The sequence below is a fragment of the Rutidosis leptorrhynchoides genome, chromosome 2 (assembly GCF_046630445.1).
Source record: "Rutidosis leptorrhynchoides isolate AG116_Rl617_1_P2 chromosome 2, CSIRO_AGI_Rlap_v1, whole genome shotgun sequence".
Classification (NCBI taxonomy): Eukaryota; Viridiplantae; Streptophyta; class Magnoliopsida; order Asterales; family Asteraceae; genus Rutidosis; species Rutidosis leptorrhynchoides.
In genome coordinates this window covers 639935103-639954117 of record NC_092334.1, presented here as the reverse complement: position 1 = coordinate 639954117, position 19015 = coordinate 639935103, and positions in this window count along the sequence as shown.

Genomic DNA, 19015 nt, shown 5'->3' with positions numbered 1-19015 from the left:
CCGGTGATTCACGAACGTTAAAACTTGTAAAAACTATATGATGACATATATATGGATATTTATATAGTTAACATAATACTATGATAAGTAAACATATCATTAAGTATATTAACAATGAACTACATATGTAAAAACAAGACTACTAACTTAATGATTTTTAAACGAGACATATATGTAACGATTATCGTTGTAAAGACATTTAATGTATATATATCATATTAAGAGATATTCATACATGATAATATCATGATAATATAATAATTTAAAATCTCATTTGATATTATAAACATTGGGTTAACAATATTTAACAAGATCGTTAACCTAAAGGTTTCAAAACAACACTTACATGTAACGACTAACGATGTCTTAACGACTCAGTTAAAATGTATATACATGTAGTGTTTTAATATGTATTTATACACTTTTGAAAGACTTCAATACACTTATCAAAATACTTCTACTTAACAAAAATGCTTACAATTACATCCTCGTTCAGTTTAATCAACAATTCTACTCGTATGCACCCGTATTCGTACTCGTACAATACACAGCTTTTAGATGTATGTACTATTGGTATATACACTCCAATGATCAGCTCTTATCAGCTCATGTGAGTCACCTAACACATGTGGGAACCATCATTTGGAAACTAGCATGAAATATCTCATAAAATTACAAAAATATGAGTAATCATTCATGACTTATTTACATGAAAACAAAATTACATATCCTTTATATCTAATCCATACACCAACGACCAAAAACACCTATAAACACTTTAATTCTTCAATTTTCTTCATCTAATTGATCTCTCTCAAGTTCTATCTTCAAGTTCTAAGTGTTCTTCATAAATTCTACAAGTTCTAGTTACATAAAATCAAGAATACTTTCAAGTTTGCTAGCTCACTTCCAATCTTGTAAGGTGATCATCCAACCTCAAGAAATCTTTGTTTCTTACAGTAGGTTATCATTCTAATACAAGGTAATAATCATATTCAAACTTTGGTTCAATTTCTATAACTATAACAATCTTATTTCAAGTGATGATCTTACTTGAACTTGTTTTCGTGTCATGATTCTGCTTCAAGAACTTCGAGCCATCCAAGGATCCGTTGAAGCTAGATCCATTTTTATCTTTTCTAGTAGGTTTATCCAAGGAACTTAAGGTAGTAATGATGTTCATAACATCATTCGATTCATACATATAAAGCTATCTTATTCGAAGGTTTAAACTTGTAATCACTAGAACATAGTTTAGTTAATTCTAAACTTGTTCGCAAACAAAAGTTAATCCTTCTAACTTGACTTTTAAAATCAACTAAACACATGTTCTATATCTATATGATATGCTAACTTAATGATTTAAAACCTGGAAACACGAAAAACACCGTAAAACCGGATTTACGCCGTCGTAGTAACACCGCGGGCTGTTTTGGGTTAGTTAATTAAAAACTATGATAAACTTTGATTTAAAAGTTGTTATTCTGAGAAAATGATTTTTATTATGAACATGAAACTATATCCAAAAATTATGGTTAAACTCAAAGTGGAAGTATGTTTTCTAAAATGGTCATCTAGACGTCGTTCTTTCGACTGAAATGACTACCTTTACAAAAACGACTTGTAACTTATTTTTCCGACTATAAACCTATACTTTTTCTGTTTAGATTCATAATATAGAGTTCAATATGAAACCATAGCAATTTGATTCACTCAAAACGGATTTAAAATGAAGAAGTTATGGGTAAAACAAGATTGGATAATTTTTCTCATTTTAGCTACGTGAAAATTGGTAACAAATCTATTCCAACCATAACTTAATCAACTTGTATTGTATATTATGTAATCTTGAGATACCATAGACACGTATACAATGTTTCGACCTATCATGTCGACACATCTATATATATTTCGGAACAACCATAGACACTCTATATGTGAATGTTGGAGTTAGCTATACAGGGTTGAGGTTGATTCCAAAATATATATAGTTTGAGTTGTGATCAATACTGAGATACGTATACACTGGGTCGTGGATTGATTCAAGATAATATTTATCGATTTATTTCTGTACATCTAACTGTGGACAACTAGTTGTAGGTTACTAACGAGGACAGCTGACTTAATAAACTTAAAACATCAAAATATATTAAAAGTGTTGTAAATATATTTTGAATATACTTTGATATATATGTATATATTGTTATAGGTTCGTGAATCAACCAGTGGCCAAGTCTTACTTCCCGACGAAGTAAAAATCTGTGAAAGTGAGTTATAGTCCCACTTTTAAAATCTAATATTTTTGGGATGAGAATACATGCAGGTTTTATAAATGATTTACAAAATAGACACAAGTACGTGAAACTACATTCTATGGTTGAATTATCGAAATCGAATATGCCCCTTTTTATTAAGTCTGGTAATCTAAGAATTAGGGAACAGACACCCTAATTGACGCGAATCCTAAAGATAGATCTATTGGGCCTAACAAACCCCATCCAAAGTACCAGATGCTTTAGTACTTCGAAATTTATATCATATCCGAAGGGTGTCCCGGAATGATGGGGATATTCTTATATATGCATCTTGTTAATGTCGGTTACCAGGTGTTCACCATATGAATGATTTTTATCTCTATGTATGGGATGTGTATTGAAATATGAAATCTTGTGGTCTATTATTATGATTTGATATATATAGGTTAAACCTATAACTCACCAACATTTTTGTTGACGTTTTAAGCATGTTTATTCTCAGGTTATTATTAAGAGCTTCCGCTGTCGCATACTTAAATAAGGACGAGATTTGGAGTCCATGCTTGTATGATATTGTGTAAAAACTGCATTCAAGAAACTTATTTTGTTGTAACATATTTGTATTGTAAACCATTATGTAATGGTCGTGTGTAAACAGGATATTTTAGATTATCATTATTTGATAATCTACGTAAAGCTTTTTAAACCTTTATTGATGAAATAAAGGTTATGGTTTGTTTTAAAATGAATGCAGTCTTTGAAAAACGTCTCATATAGAGGTCAAAACCTCGCAACGAAATCAATTAATATGGAATGTTTTTAATCAATAAGAACGGGACATTTCAAAAAAGGGATGCATGAATCGAGCAGAATTCGTTGGCTTTTATAGGCAACTTGATCCAGGGTGGCTCCGCGATTGCGATGGTTTATAGGCTAAGTGCTCCGCGATTGCGGAGGTCAGGAATCCAGCTCATTCATTGAATTTTAAACGTGGGCTGCTGAATTTTTTAATTTATATATATATATATATATATATATATATATATATGTATATAAATTATATAATTATATATATATTATATTATATTCTTGTGCATAGTTGACTTGTTATTTTAGCTCCGTTGAGTCGTACGTTAATACTCGGTTTATGTTTCGGTTCCGGATTTTCGAACGTCCTTTCGTACTTTGCGTTCCGCGACTTGTACTCTTGTAATTTGCGTTCCGCGACTTGTACTCTTGTAATTTTTAGACGTTTCTTATCAATAAATGGAACCACTTGGATTGTATCTTGTACATTTGAGCTTTTTTGTTACGATCGCTCCAAATCCATATGGACGAACATGTCATTCATCGATTTCATTGTGAGGTATTTGACCTCTATATGATACGTTTTGTAAACATTGCATTCTTTTAAAAAGGCACACCATAAATGAATATTTAAATCAAAGGTTTTCGACATCTGATGATTTCTACATATAGACAATCATCGTAAATAATAGTTTAAATAATACTTCAGTTGACAATGCAGTCAAAATAAGATACATGGTGATGATTTGGTGAATGCAACGTTTCCTTGAAAAATATGTCATGTAAGACTCCATGCATATAGCTTGTATAACACATAAGCAAACAGCGGAAGACTTCTAGGAAATCTAAGAATAAACATGCTAACAAGTGTCAACACAAAGGTTGGTGAGTTCATAGTTTTATAGTTTCATATAATCTGTATATAAAGGTGGACCACAAGATTTCAGTTGTTTCATTCAGAAACGTTTATCAAAATATTCTACAAGATTAAGCACCCTGGTAACTAAACTTAACGTATATATAATTTGTACCCTTTGTATAATCATCTTAATAATACACTCAAACCAACGTGTACGCTTCTCAAATAGCATACGTCTGTTAAAAGGCTAGCGCTCTAGCTCGGACGGAGATATCAAGCCCTATGGATCCATATACTACTACTCGCGCCCACCAGTTCTTATAACTGGCAGTTACTAGTTACCAAAGCTAAGGGATTTTCGGTTCAAACTCGGTGTAGAATTTAGTATGTACTTGTATCCATTGCGTTTAAAATAAAGTGCATGTATTCTCAGCCCAAAAATATAGATTGCAAAAGCAATTAAAAAGGGAGCAAATGAAACTCACCTTAGCAGCACATAAAGTTGTTCATCGTAATGTGACCGAAACTCGGATTACCAAATAATCGTAGATCTCAACCTAGAGAACATATGTTGGTCAATAAATGTCTATCAAGCTAGGTCAGGTCATAGTGTATCACAATCCTAATGCTCGAGATCGACATACAATAGTTATCCACAGTCATTTCAAAAAGTCAATTTTGACAGTTGCTTAACAAAATGAGACGTATTTTATATAAGGATTCATTTATGCGACTGGTAATATTCAAAAATCCAATTTATTAATCTTACAAACAAGTTGTTTAATTATCAATTGCAGTTTCAAGAGCAATTCCAATTAATGTCAATCATAATTCAGTTGATCATATCTTTTAATCCGTTCATCGAAACTATTCGATATCTAAATGATAAGTTATTGATTTTTCTCAGCTTTCCAAAAACATGTATATCATATATCTTTTACCAGTAATATATGTATTTAATTCATGATTCATAATAAAGTGTTTAACGACGAAATTAAGCATATGGACATGCAAAAACATTTATACTCGAGCACTAGACATGGATACGCTATTAATATATAAAAGATAAGATATGAATGCTTACGTATCAATATTGAGATTCAATATTGCAGGAAAGTACGTAGACGCAACAAAGATGATAAACACTAGGTTTGACTTGCGAACAAAACCCTCGAACAATACCCATAACCTCCTTAGTAATAACCCATATTTTCCTTAGCTCTATCCCGCTCGAAAACTCATTTTGAAATTGTTTGGCCATAACCTCGTCGTAATATTTTATGTAAAATACTAATAATAACGGTAACGATATCTAATAATACTAATAATAATAAGATTAATATTATTAATCTTAATAATAATAATAATAATAATAATAATAATAATAATAATAATAATAATAATAATAATAATAATAATAATAATACAGAGATAGATAGAAAAGGAAATGAAAAACTGAAACGAACTCGTGTTAATTTATAGATGTGGCCAGATTTTAGACCCCATGCGATCGCATGGTTTTTGTGTGTAATGGCCATGTGATCGCATGGCCTAGGATTCCAGCTCACATTTTCTTAACTTTTTGCTTGTCGACATGTTTTTATATAATATATATAATATATTTAATTTAAATAATTAATTATATATTATATTAAATTCATGTGCATAGTTGATTAATAATTTTAGTTCTGATAAGTCGTACGTCATCACTCGACTTATGTCCCGGTTCCGGTTTCTCGAACGTATTTTCGTACGCTTAGAAAACTTGCATTTTACGTTTCGTGTCACGTACCTTTGTCAAAATATAGCCTTAAATTATCCCTAAATTATATCACTCGAAGTATATCTTAAATTTTCGAGTATTTTGGTCATTTACTTCTATAAATCATCGTCTCGTTATATACATATACATATATACATTTTTATTTTAAAATAGTGTTTTTTTACTGTAGCAAAATAGTAATTTTCGAAAACACTGTAGCTTTTCGGGTACTGTAGCAATTCGAAAATACTGTAGCAAATTAGTGTTTTACTGGTTCATCTTAAACGTTTTAGTTAACTTATCTAAATATCAATCAGATAATCAAACCAATAAGGTTAATGCACAGTATCATTTTCATAACACTTTGTTACGTTTTCAAGTTATAGTATATATATGTATCTATTTACATATAATTGTTCGCGAATCGTTGAGAAAAATCGAAGGGTATTTGAATAGTTTAAAATTTTGAGATTCAACTTCATAGACTTTGCTTATCGTGTCGGAAACGTTAAAGATTAAGTTTAAATTTGGTCAGAAATTTTCGGGTCATCACATTTTTGGTCATTTGCGTCTTCAAATCGTTGTTTTCTTCTTTTGTCTTCGCACTTATTTATTTAAACGATTACAACTTAAAATAGAACAATTGCAACTAAAAACTTTACATATTGGGATGATATTGATACTAAATATATGTTCATTTAGAGCACTATCATCCAGATACAAATCTCTGAATACAAAAAAGCCATATATTTAAAGCGATACATTCAAAACCCAGATACATTAGAGATCTTCTGTCGTGTTGGCTTTCAGAACAAGTTTCATCGACAACCACTTCTACTTGATTCTCTCTTACCACTTGTTCTCCACAAAAATTTCAAATTAATATATTCGGTCGCATCCAATCCAAATAAAGATATTAGCAGGTCTTCTTCAACTAGATAATCGAAATTTTGTTAAACTGAGAATCATTTATGGCTCTTTGTTGTAAAATGAACTGTATACCTAAAAATAATACCTGCAGTAATTCAAGTGTTGCGCATCCAAACCCCTGCCAGAACTTTGAACTCCGTCGCCGGCAGCCTCCGGTACGCCCTCACGTGCTCCTTCACCCTCAAATTGATGGTGGGATATGGTTAACATCAGATCTGGTACGAAATCGAAAAAATCGGCGACCTTAGCTTAGATTCAGTGACTGTGGTGCACAGTGAAAATGGAATCACCCTAGATTCTTGAAAGATGAATAGAGAGTGGTGTGTTTGTGTTTTTATTTGATGATTAGAGGTTTGGATTCTGAAAAGATTTGAAATTTTAGGGAGTAAACAAACGGACGAAATCTGGATTGCATGGTTTCTGGAATGAATTTGTGTTTCTATTCGATAATTTTTGTGTGTTAGATTTAAGTTTTATGGAAGAAGAGGAAGAAAGGAATGAATTTGATTTTATTAGGGTTTATGATTTTGGGACTAAATTGAATATTGAAGAAGAAGATATGTGACGACCCGGAAATTTCTGACCAAATTTAAACTTAATCTTTATATGATTTCGATACGATAAGCAAAGTCTATAATGTTGAGTCTCAAAAACTTTGGAACTATATTCATGTAACCAATTACCCTTTGACTACTCCCGACGATTCACGAACAATTGTGGTAAATAATTATGTAAACACATATATAGATATAAAAATAAATATAAGGGTATACATAATATTTTGAACTAATAAAGTACACTTAATCAATTGGGATAAAAAATGTAATGTATTCGTCTGGATGGATTAGGACGGGTCGCTTCAGTTGGTATCAGAGCGGTGGTCTTAGCGAACCAGGTCTTGCATTAGTGTGTCTAACTGATAGTTGTTTAGATGCATTAGTGAGTCTGGACTTCGACCGTGTCTACATGTCAAAAGTTTTGCTTATCATTTCTAGTCGGAAATCATCTGCTTATCATCCTTAGGAAATTACCTGCTTATCATTCTTAGTCCAGACACATCTTACTGCAATGATTGCATGAATAGTGTATAGACAAAATTCGTATCTTAGCGTATCTGCTAATTCATATCTTAGCATATATGTTACTGTAGACTTTGCCTGACAACTTCCGTAGATTCCTCCGTAACTTATGGGATTTTAGTATTATATATGCATATGTAAATTATGTATTGCAGGGTACTAATCTACATCCTATAATCTATTTCTTATCGAAAATTCTTCATCTGATCGTACGAGATGAATCCCTCAACCAGTTCGAATTCCTCGGATTTCGACAGCTATTTCGATATGGAGTTTCACCTAAGCTCCGAAAGCAGTGTCACCAGAATGAATCAACCAATTCATCTGATGAGTTCGTAGTCGACTTAACCGATGGAGACGAGAAGAAGGCGATCCTTTCCACCAACCAACTTCACCTCTTGTTGAAGAACCTGATGCACTTATCAGCGAACCTATCCGAAACACCATTTTCACACTCATTTCCAGAGTATCTAGCCACGATTATATTCTATCTAAAATTATAAATCTTATTCATCCACTCGTCCGAACCGACAATCATCCCGGTATAATAGAAGAAGTCAACGAGCTTCACGCCCGAGTTGTAGCCTTGAAAAATATAGTGCAAAACGTACCAGCTTCAACAACATCACCGGCACCAACAGTATCACCAATATCAATACCAGTACCACCAACAACCCAAGTTCAACATCTCACACCTCAACATCTCATCATGAACCTTGAGCATAATCATCAATCTGCGAATCGTTCTACATCATGTAGCGACCCGAAAAAATCGTCATTGACGGCGCCGTCTACTTAGGTCCCGTTACGTGGTCATAAGTCTTTAAAACAACGTTTGACCAAAAGATATGTCGCATTCATTTCAAATGTAAAGATTGTTCAAAGTTTATAAGAATTGTTCCACCACAAGTTACGTTACAAAGTTATAAGTACAAATGAAACTTATGCAACATAATTTAAAAGTAGCCAAAAGACGCTCCATGTATGCATATATACTCGGCATCCAATGCAAGTATCAAAATAATGAGCGGAAGCATGTATCACAAAACGTTCAAGGACCTGAGAAAAACATAGAAATCTGTCAACGAAAACGTTGGTGAAATCATAGGTTTAAGTAAGTAAGTGAGTAAAAGTAAGTCGAAACCACAAGATTTACATCAAAGATAAAATAGTAATACATTCTAAAAGTTAATATTCACGAGCACCCAATTATCAAGGCTTAACATTCCGTCCGTTGATACCCCATTCATAGTGCTAGAACAACACTGTTTCTCGAAAATATATTTCATCTGTGGACGGTAGCGAACCGTCCGAGATGAGGGTTTGTCAAACCCATATGGCCATACAACATAAGTTCACGCCTACACTTACACCCTGCAAGTGTAACTAATGATAATCGAATTGAGGATTTCGTTCTAAACTCGTATGTAGAATGTTTGTTTTCCTGTACTTGTGTTCACTTAGTAAAAGAAATGTTTATGTTTTCTCATCCCAAATATAAGTTCAAAAAGAGTAAAAGTGGGACTATGATCTCACCATGAGTGCACGAGTAGTAAAGTACTTCAATAAGTAAACGTGTGCAAAGAACAATGCTAGTCTTGACCTAAACAAATAGGTTGTATCAATAACGATAGTCACGATTGGTCAAAGATGTTCAATTAGTCCTATGGCTCGTTAAGACTCGATCATAATAGCATGTGAATCAAATTGTCATGTTTCATGCAAGGTACAAGTATAAAAGCATGTTAGAACGATTGTACAAACAATTGGTTAAGTTTGATTAAAAGTCAACTTGGTCGGGTCAAAGTCAACGAAAAAGTCAACACGTTCGGGTCGGGTCCCGAACTATTTTTCTGAGGTTTTTAATCATATATGAGCATGTTAGAACAAGTTACATGTGAATCGGAGGTCCATAGCATAGCAAACATTTTTCGTAAAATGACCAACGAAGACAGAAGCTGCCAGTGTATCTGGACGGCATCCAGATTGTCTGGACGGCGTCCAGCTTTGAAGGCTGGGACGGCGTCCAAATAGCTGGACGGCGTCCAGCTTTGAAATCTGGGACGGCGTCCAAGTTTCTAGACGACGTCCAGATTGGTATTCCAGTCTGATGCAGTAAGCTTCTAAGTACACGAACCAAAAACCAAATAAACACAATTTATGATCCGCAAACAATCAAGTCAAGTATTTTATACCGTTGGGAAGGTAATTTGACGAGGAAGACAACTAAACACATTTCACCAATCAATCTACCTATTATAACAACCAAAACCGCATCTAATGCTCAACATTAATCGCATACAAGTTCATAAATGCAATTCAATGATTCGGGCAACCAATTTACATGAATGATATGCCGTTTCGAAGGTAATCAAGCATACAATCCAACTAAACACTTACCAACAATAATCCATGGTATTCAATGCATCAAAAGTCCATTTCAAGTTCATCAAACCCTAACCCAAATTCACCAAAATCATAAATCAAGTTCATGAACTTTTCTAAAGCAACCTACACATCAAATTGAAGCTAGTGATACTAGGAACACAATTAGAACATGAACTTTTAACATCTAACAACATATGATCATCCAAAATTCAAGAACAACACACCAAAATTCAAGTTCATGCTAGTTACACTAAAACAACGAGATCGAGCATATAAATCATATAATCATGTTAGACTTGAGCCATAGACACTAATTAACACTTTTATAAGTTAAAAACATAGAGAACACAAAATCTAGTGATTTTAGGAAGTTAACCAAATGTAATGAAATCGGTATGGAATCGAAGAGGAAGATGCAAGGATCACGAATTTGTAATTTGTTTTGTTGCTAGCTTCCTAATCCGAATTTAGATGATGAATTCTTGTTGGTGTTCTTGAGAGAAAAAGGGAGTAGAAGAAAGATGGAGATGTTGAAATGAGAGGAGGAGGTTGAAGGTTTGACTAGTTGACCTAGTCAAATCTTTGGCCTCTTGGCAAGTTTAGTCCCTCTAATTTGAATCGGGTGCGTGAACTACCTAAACGAGATAATTTAAAACGCGTATCAACGGGAGATGTTATAAACATATAACAGAGTTTAAATTAGTATAACGTAAAAGTAAATGGAAAAAGGCGGGATGTTACATTACCTACTCCTTAAAAGAAATTTCGTCCCGAAATTTAAGTAGGCGTAGTAGTCGTTGTTTCTTCCTCGAGACCTTGCGTTTCCGAATTCACGAATAGATGAGGATACTTCCTTTGCATTTGATCTTGTCTTTCCCAAGTAAACTCGGGTCCCCTTTTGGCATTCCAACGGACCTTGACAATTGGAATTCGGCTTTGTTTTAACGTTTTGACGGAGGTGTCCACAATTTCAACCGGTTCCTCCACAAAATGAAGTTTGTCATCGATAGTAAGCTCCTCGAGAGGGATGACGAGTTCGGGTTCGGCTAAACACTTTTTCAAGTTAGATACATGGAAAGTAGGATGAACGGAACTCAGTTGAGGTGGAAGATCTAAACAATAAGCAACGGTTCCAACACGCTCCAAGATTTCGAAAGAACCAATATACCGCGGATTTAGCTTCCCGCGTTTCCCAAAGCGGATTACACCTTTCCAAGGTGCGACTTTTAACATTACTCGGTCACCGACTTGAAATTCGAGGTCGTTGCATCGTTTGTCGGTATAACTCTTTTAACGACTCCGGGCCGTCCTAAGTCTATCTCGGATTTGAACGATCTTCTCGGTTGTTTCATGAATAAGTTCGGGACTGGTGATTTGTTTGTCGCCTACTTCGGCCCAACAAAGAGGAGAACGACATTTTCGGCCATATAATGCTTCGAATGGTGCGGCGTTAATACTCGCGTGATAACTATTGTTGTAGGAGAATTCGGCGAGAGGCAAGTGCTTATCCCAAGCTTTTCCAAAGTCGACAATGCAAGCTCGTAGCATGTCCTCTAAGGTTTGAATTGTACGTTCGCTTTGTCCATCGGTTTGAGGATGATATGCGGTGCTCATGTCTAAACGCGTTCCCAATGCTTCTTGCAAAGTACGCCAAAATATAGAAACAAAACGGCCATCTCGGTCGAAGATAATCGATAAGGGTACACCGTGTCGGGCTACGATTTCTTTGATGTAGAGTTGTGCGAGTTTCTCCATTTTGTCCGTTTCTTTCATGGCAAGGAAGTGTGCGGATTTGGTGAGACGGTCAACAATAACCCAAATGGTATCATAACCGCCCGTCGTTTTTGGTAGCTTGGTGATAAAATCCATCGTTATCCTTTCCCACTTCCATTGCGGGATCTCGGGTTGTTGAAGCAGTCCGGACGGTCTTTGGTGTTCGGCTTTGACTTTAGAACATGTCAAACACTTGGAAACATAAGTAGCTACGTCCCTTTTGATGTTCAGCCACCAATATAGTTGTTTAAGGTCGTGGTACATCTTATTGGCACCGGGGTGAATCGAGTATCGTGACTTATGGGCTTCATCTAAAATAAGGCTTCGTAGGTCCCCATAACTAGGCACCCAAATCCTTCCGGCGTAATATCGGAGTCCGGTCTCCCTAATTTCGAATCGAGAGACGAGAATGTTCAAGAGCTCGCGTGAAAGGTTTTCATCCTTGAGAGCCTCATCTTGGGCTACCCTAATTTGGCTATTAAGGTTTGTGTGGATGGTGATGTTTAAGGCTCGGACACGAAGAGGCACCGCTCTTTCTTTTCGACTTAAGGCATCGGCTACTACATTTGCCTTCCCGGGATGGTAACGAAGCTCGCAATTGTAATCGTTTAAGGTTTCAATCCACCTTCGTTGTCTCATGTTTAGTTGCTTTTGATCGAAAATGTGTTGGAGACTTTTGTGGTCGGTAAAGATAGTACTCTTGGTTCCATAAAGATAGTGTCTCCACATTTTAAGTGCAAAGACAACGGCTCCGAGTTCGAGATCATGCGTCGTGTAGTTTCGTTCATGAATTTTGAGTTGTCGAGAGGCATAAGCAATGACTTTCTTCCGTTGCATCAATACACACCCAAAACCATGTTTCGAGGCATCGCAATATACAACAAAATCATCATTGCCTTCGGGAAGTGACAAGATAGGAGCGGTGGTTAGCTTTGTCTTCAATATTTGAAACGCGGATTCTTGCTCGGTCGCCCAAATGAATTTCTTTCCCTTGTGAGTTAATGCGGTTAGAGGACGTGCAACTAAAGAGAAGTTTTCGATGAATCTACGATAGTACCCGGCGAGACCCAAGAATTGACGAATGTGAGTAGGAGTAGTAGGAGTCTCCCATTTACTAATGGCTTCGATTTTCGTGGGATCGACTTTAATACCTTGATCACTTACAACATGACCAAGAAATTGAACTTCCTTCAACCAAAATTCACACTTGGAGAATTTGGCATAAAGTCGTTCTTGTCTCAAGAGTTCAAGCACAAGTCGGAGATGTTGTTCGTGCTCTTCTTCATTTTTAGAATAGATCAATATGTCATCGATGAACACAATAACGAATTTATCGAGAAATGATTTGCACACGCGGTTCATAAGATCCATGAACACCGCCGGTGCGTTAGTGAGACCAAATGGCATGACAAGGAATTCATAACTACCATAACGAGTTCGGAAAGCGGTTTTGGAGACATCTTCCCCCTTAACCCTCAATTGATGATAACCCGAGCGGAGATCGATTTTCGAATATACACAAGACCCTTGTAGTTGATCAAAGAGGTCATCGATGCGAGGAAGAGGATATCGGTTCTTTACCGTCAATTTTTTTAGTTCACGATAGTCAATGCACATTCGTAGGGATCCGTCTTTCTTTTTAACAAACAAAATCGGAGCGCCCCAAGGTGAATGGCTAGGTTGGATAAAACCACGATCAAGTAGTTCTTGGATTTGACTTTGCAATTCTTGCATTTCGGATGGAGCGAGTCTATATGGTGCACGTGCTACGGGTGCGGCTCCCGGAATAAGATCGATTTGGAATTCAACCGGTCGATGAGGTGGAAGTCCCGGCAATTCATCGGGAAATACATCGGAATAGTCACTAATAATTGGCACATCATCGATGTGCTTCTCATCGGACTCGACTTTCTTGACATGAGCAAGGATCGCAAAACAACCCTTACGGAGTAGTTTTCTAACTTTAATACACGAAACGAGGTTGAGTCCGGTGCAACTCTTATTGCCATAGACGATCAAAGGTTCACCATTCTCGATAGGGATTCGGATTGCGTTAAGATCACAAAGGATATGAGATTTCGTTTTGGCTAGCCAATTCATACCGATTATTACATCGAAGCTCCCTAGTTCCATAGGTATCAAGTCAATTTCAAACTCATTACCCAAAATGTTTAACGTACACCCCCGGTAATATGTGTCGGCACTCAATAGTTTTCCGTTGGCCACTTCAATGGTATAAGTGGTATCTAGTGGACGTGGTGGAGTATTAAAAGAATGAGTCAAAGTCTTGGATACAAAACTCTTATCGGCACCCGAATCGAATAAACAAGTAACATAAGTGTTGTTGAGAAGAAACGTACCCGTGACTAATTCATTATCATCTCGGGCTTCCTCGGTGTTGATGTTGAAAGCTCGGCCGCGCGTATTGGGGTTATCTTTCCTCTTCGGGCATGCATTTCTATAATGGCCCGTTTGGCCACATTCGTAACAAGTGACCGTTTTTGGAGGATTGGGCCCCTTTCGAGCGATGGGGGCGGCGCTTGTGCAATTGTTGGCCTTATGACCAACTCCTTGGCACCGGTGGCAAATTAGCTTGCCGCATTCACCCGAGTGGTGCTTGTGACATTTGTTGCAAAAAGGTTGAGTCCCGACATAACCTTTCTTGCCGTCGTTGTTGAAAGGCTTTTTGGTGAAGGTATTGTTGTTTTAGCTGCTTGATGGAGTGGCTTCCCATTTTCTTTTGTTGTTACCCGACTTGTCCTCGGCTTTAGGTGCCGGTACTACGATTTCGTCCACCGTCTCTATTAATTTGCGGGCCATGTTCAAAGCTTCTTGATGATTAGGGGGTTTGGATGACATTACTCCGTGTTTGATGCTCTTTGGAAGACCATCCATGTAAAGTTCAACCCTTAAAGACTCGGGGTTCACAAGGTTTGGGCACATCAAGGCTAGTTCAGAAAATCGTTGATTATAGGCCTTGAGATCGTTTCCGACCGCTTTTAGAGTTCTTAGCTCTTGTTCGAGTTTTCGGGTTTCCTCACGCGGAAAGTATTCGGTGATCATCTTTCCTTTCAAATCGGACCAAGAGAGAGCGTGGGCTTCATCGGTACCCACCGATTGTACATAGGTGTTCCACCAAGTGAGAGTGACGCCGGAGAAAGTGTGAGTGGAGTACTTGACCTTGTCTTGGTCCCGACAACCGCTTATGCTAAAAACGGCTTCCGTTTGCTCAAACCATCGAGTGAGAGCAACCGGTCCTCCGGTTCCATCGAAAGTGTGAGGTTTGCACCCCATGAAAGCTTTATAGGAGCATCCCTCGTTTGAGTTACCGGCTCCATTGTTGTTGTTGTTGTTGTGGTTGTTATTATTATTGTTGTTGGATGAGTGACCGGCCATGGCCGCATCTACGGCGGTGGCTATCATGCGTTGTAGAGCTTGTTCGGGAGTTTCACGGCGTGGCGCACGGCGAAGAGGCATTGTTCCTTCAAAACAAAAGAATACCGTTGGTTAGTATTCTAAATAATACTAACCGTGATATGGAATAAAGATAGAGAGAAAATTTTCCTTGACTCGCCTTAAATTCTTTATGCCACAATGTCGGAACGTTCATATGAGTCACCGTAATATAATTCCGGAAATTATATTACCCTGATTCATATGTGCATTCGACATCATTTCATATAGTCAAGGTGGCGTGTCAATCAAATTAAACAACGTGAGATTAAGATGAACTAAGAGTAGATATGAGTAGAAGCGTTCGAGTATAAATGCACAAGTAGTCAAGTAATTCCTACCTCAAGTCTATATGCCGGTTGTAGTCTAGACTCACCAATGTACCCTATGACTCGAGGTTGACACCAATGAACTCTAAATCCCTACAACCAACGCTCTGATACCATCTGTAGCGACCCGACAAAATCGTCATTGACGGCGCCGTCTACTTAGGTCCCGTTACGTGGTCATAAGTCTTTAAAACAACGTTTGACCAAAAGATACGTCGCATTCATTTCAAATGTAAAGATTGTTCAAAGTTTATAAGAATTGTTCCACCACAAGTTACGTTACAAAGTTATAAGTACAAATGAAACTTATGCGACATAATTTAAAAGTAGCCAAAAGACGCTCCATGTATGCATATATACTCGACATCCAATGCAAGTATCAAAATAATGAGCGGAAGCATGTATCACAAAACGTTCAAGGACCTGAGAAAAACATAGAAATCTGTCAACGAAAACGTTGGTGAAATCATAGGTTTAAGTAAGTAAGTGAGTAAAAGTAAGTCGAACCACAAGATTTACATCAAAGATAAAATAGTAATACATTCTAAAAGTTAATATTCACGAGCACCCAATTATCAAGGCTTAACATTCCGTCCGTTGATACCCCATTCATAGTGCTAGAACAACACTGTTTCTCGAAAATATATTTCATCTGTGGACGGTAGCGAACCGTCCGAGATGAGGGTTTGTCAAACCCATATGGCCATACAACATAAGTTCACGCCTACACTTACACCCTTCAAGTGTAACTAATGATAATCAAATTGAGGATTTCGTTCTAAACTCGTATGTAGAATGTTTGTTTTCCTGTACTTGTGTTCACTTAGTAAAAGAAATGTTTATGTTTTCTCATCCCAAATATAAGTTCAAAAAGAGTAAAAGTGGGACTATGATCTCACCTTGAGTGCACGAGTAGTAAAGTACTTCAACAAGTAAACGTGTGCAAAGAACAATGCTAGTCTTGACCTAAACAAATAGGTTGTATCAATAACGATAGTCACGATTGGTCAAAGATGTTCAATTAGTCCTATGGCTCGTTAAGACTCGATCATAATAGCATGTGAATCAAATTGTCATGTTTCATGCAAGGTACAAGTATAAAAGCATGTTAGAACGATTGCACAAACAATTGGTTAAGTTTGATTAAAAGTCAACTTGGTCGGGTCAAAGTCAACGAAAAAGTCAACACGTTCGGGTCGGGTCCCGAACTATTTTTCTGAGGTTTTTAATCATATATGAGCATGTTAGAACAAGTTACATGTGAATCGGAGGTCCATAGCATAGCAAACATTTTTCGTAAAATGACCAACGAAGACAGAAGCTGCCAGTGTATCTGGACGGCGTCCAGATTGTCTGGACGGCGTCCAGATTGTCTGGACGGCGTCCAGCTTTGAAGGCTGGACGGCGTCCAAATAGCTGGACGGCGTCCAGCTTTGAAATCTAGGACGGCGTCCAAGTTTCTGGACGGCGTCCAGATTGGTATTCCAGTCTGATGCAGTAAGCTTCTAAGTACACGAACCAAAAACCAAATAAACACAATTTATGATCCGCAAACAATCAAGTCAAGTATTTTATACCGTTGGGAAGGTAATTTGACGAGGAAGACAACTAAACACATTTCACCAATCAATCTACCTATTATAACAACCAAAACCGCATCTAATGCTCAACATTAATCGCATACAAGTTCATAAATGCAATTCAATGATTCGGGCAACCAATTTACATGAATGATATGCCGTTTCGAAGGTAATCAAGCATACAATCCAACTAAACACTTACCAACAATAATCCATGGTATTCAATGCATCAAAAGTCCATTTCAAGTTCATCAAACCCTAACCCAAATTCACCAAAATCATAAATCAAGTTCATGAACTTTTCTAAAGCAATCTACACATCAAATTGAAGCTAGTGATACTAGGAACACAATTAGAACATGAACTTTTAACATCTAACAACATATGATCATCCAAAATTCAAGAACAACACACCAAAATTCAAGTTCATGCTAGTTACACTAAAACAACGAGATCGAGCATATAAATCATATAATCATGTTAGACTTGAGCCATAGACACTAATTAACACTTTTATAAGTTAAAAACATAAAGAACACAAAATCTAATGATTTTAGGAAGTTACCCAAATGTAATGAAATCGGTATGGAATCGAAGAGGAAGATGCAAGGATCACGAATTTGTAATTTGTTTTGTTGCTAGCTTCCTAATCCGAATTTAGATGATGAATTCTTGTTGGTGTTCTTGAGAGAAAAAGGGAGTAGAAGAAAGATGGAGATGTTGAAATGAGAGGAGGAGGTTGAAGGTTTGACTAGTTGACCTAGTTAAATCTTTGGCCTCTTGGCAAGTTTAGTCCCTCTAATTTGAATCGGGTGCGTGAATTACCTAAACGAGATAATTTAAAACGCGTATCAACGGGAGATGTTATAAACATATAACGGAGTTTAAATTAGTATAACGGAAAAGTAAATGGAAAAAGGCGGGATGTTACACATCATTTATCTTCATTCGACATGGCGATTATGTAATCTCTAATGTTTTAGAGATTATATATTCTTGTTCTAACGGTAAATCAAATGAGTTTAATATCATATTGACTCATTAAATCCATGATTACATCTGAAGAAAATATATATGTATATATATTTTTTCATAAAGACTGTAATTAAAAATTCTTTCGTACAAACTGTTAATGGTGAAAATATTTTAACGGGTAGGTAATACCCGAGGAATATTTAGATTTCACATTAATAAGTACACTATACATTCTTTCAAATCTAATTCAACAGTCATTTACTATCCTATTTACAACCACCGATATACGTATCCGTTCACCGCAAAATAACCCTTTTCATTCAATTTCATATTTGGATTTTGATCTATCAGAATCCAACAAGTGGCATAATGAAGAAAACATTGGACAAAAAATAAAATTTGTTAGAAACAAACAATTTAACTATGAGAAGAATTTTGATAAGAATCCACGCTAACTGTTCCTAGCTAACTGCTAATTCCTTATTACATTTTAATTATCGCAATTTATTTTATCGTAATTTAATTCTCGCAATTTTATTTATTGTCATTTAATTTCTGTTATTTACTTTACGCACTTTATTTATCGTCATTTAATTCCTGCTATTTATTTTATGCACTTTAAATATCGGGACACGTATACAAGGTTTTGACATATCATATCGACGCATCTATATATATTATTTGGAATAATCATAGACACTCTATATGCAGTAATGATCGAGTTCTCTATACAGGATTGAGGTTGATTCTACAATAGTATATATACTTTGAGTTGTGATCGAGTCTGAGACATGTACACGGGTCACGATAAGTATTAACTAATTC